This window comes from Mus caroli, chromosome X, assembly GCF_900094665.2.
Source record: "Mus caroli chromosome X, CAROLI_EIJ_v1.1, whole genome shotgun sequence".
Taxonomy (NCBI): Eukaryota; Metazoa; Chordata; class Mammalia; order Rodentia; family Muridae; genus Mus; species Mus caroli.
The window spans coordinates 85,465,654-85,468,047 of record NC_034589.1 but is presented as its reverse complement, the minus strand read 5'-3'; the positions used below and the strand labels follow the sequence as shown (position 1 = coordinate 85,468,047).

The following is a 2,394-nucleotide window of genomic DNA, read 5'->3' as shown; positions in this document are numbered from 1 at the left end:
CTCACTTTGTAGACCAGGCTGGGATTAAAGACGTGTGTGCCACCATGCCTGGCTGAAGCAAACCTTTTAATCTACAAGGAGACCAGACGTTCTCAACCAGAGTCTCCGAGGTTTCCTGCTTCAACAATGCTTGAACTGAGCAGGTGCTTGACAGACCCCCTCCAACCCCCTTTGGCAGCTTCGAGCCTGAGCCCTTTGCAACTTCCTCACTCTGCAGCTCCAGTGTCGCCACTCAGCCTCACCCCACCATCACCATGACCACCATGTCTCCCTTGCAATTGTGCCAGAACTACCACCAGAATGCGGAGGCTGCCATCAACCTGCCAGATCAACCTGGAGTTGTATGCCTCCTACATCTGTCTGTCTATGTCTTGCTATTTTGACCGAGATGATGTGGCTCTGAAGTACTTTCCAAAATACTTTCTCCACCAATCTCATGAGGAGAGGGCGCATGCTGAGAAACTGATAAAGCTGCAGAACCAACAAGGTGGCCGAATCTTCCTACAGGATATAAAGAAACCACACCGTGGTGACTGGGAGAGCAGGCTGAATGCAATGGAGTGTGCACTGCACTTGGAAAAGAGTGTGAATCAGTCACTACTGGAACTGCACAAACTGGCTACTAACAAGAATGATCCCCACTTATGTGACTTCATTGACACACAATACCTGAATGAACAGGTAAATCCATTAAAGGACTGGGTGACCACGTGACCAACTTTAGCAAGTTGGGCACCCCTGAAGCTGGCATGGCAGAAAATCTCTTTGACAAGCACACAGTAATGAGAGCTAAGCTGATTTACCCAAAGCCACGTGACTTTACTGATCACTGAGGCAGTACATACATGTCAGGCTGCCTTTATCTTTTCTATAAGTTGTACCAAAACATCTGCTTAAGTTCTTTAATTTGTACCATTTCTTCAAATAAAGAATTTTGGTACATAATCTACAAGGAATTACATGATCTGGGTCTGTGAATTTCTGGATAGTATGTGTGTTTTCACTTATTCAACTTCAGTCAACTGATATTTTCCCTAGTATTAAACCTATGAGACGGAAACAAGATAGCAGACCCTAGTATTCAGGCACAGGAATGAGATTTGCCTCTAGAGTTCAAAATTATTGAATCTCATTCTAAGGCTAACCATTAAAACAGTTCTCTGATGCTCATAATTGAGCTATGTTCCTTCCATTCAAGTGTCATTGATACTATTTAGAGTGCTAGGAATGTGATCAACACTAATAGGTTCAAGTGGACCAATAGAATTAAGATTTTATAAATACATTAAAACAATTTCACGTAATATTAACATTTTTTTCTAATTATAGCATAGTTGTGGTGTACAGATTTTCTAGATAAAATATAAAATTGTTCTAAGTATGTTTACAATAAATTCTAGTAATAATTATGTCGAAGTCAATTGGTTTGGATGAACCTGCAAATTATTTCTGTGAAATTTTCTCTTCAATAGATATTTTGTCTTCCCTAACTAACTACCTGCCCATGCATGAATGCTATTTAAACAAGTTGGACAGATTGATCTAACTCTGGGATGTTTTTTATGTGAGCTTAGTTCTCACTAAAACTTAATATTTCTCTAAAGGAACAAACCATTTGAGTGCAATTTGGACAAGTAGAGGGAATTTTTCTCTTTATTTGGTTCCTTCATTTTTTTCTAACATTGATTTGTTGGCAGCTACTAATTAACTACTTGTGAGACTAACTCTAGATAAATTAAATCTTAAATAAAGACTGATGCACTGTAATGTAGTTAATAAGCTTATTTAATGTTTGCATTTCTTTCCTGCAGGGCAGTTGTGTTAAACCAGACACTGAGCACTTAATGTAACTTTCTATTCATCTCACTTAGGGATATATATATGGGAAAATAATTAATGTTCATCCTAGTGGTTTTGCTTCTAAAGGAGCCCTGTCAAACAATTACTGTGGTATTTTACAGTCATACCAACACATGCATGCTTACAAATTATCTACTGTTTATATTGTAAATGCAAAAATATGCTTTAAAGATATATTTTAATTAATGAAGGATATTTCATCATCATAAACATTAAGTGCAAGTGAGATGGTTTAGGTGGTAAAGGCAAGTCCTGTCAAGATTGATGATCTTATATTCAATACCTGGGAAACACATGGTGGATATAGAGAGCAAACTCCCACAAGTTGTTCTTTGACCTCTACACAAAAGTCATGGCACATAAGTACTTGCCCCCAACACAAACAGAATAGGTAAATGCAAACAAAAATTCAATTTAATAGTCATATTTTATCCCAATAGAGATATTAGTAGTTCTGAGTATGAGGAAAGTGAATGTCTCATATTTAACAATCTGTCTCTGTTGGTTCTTTGAGAAAATCAACAAGATAGACAA

General features: G+C 37.8%; 1 pseudogene; it reads left to right on the top strand.

The window, feature by feature from the left end:
- The first annotated feature begins 254 nt into the window (after window positions 1-254).
- On the top strand, window positions 255-833 carry LOC110286279 (annotated as a pseudogene).
- The last annotated feature ends 1,561 nt before the right edge of the window (window positions 834-2,394 follow it).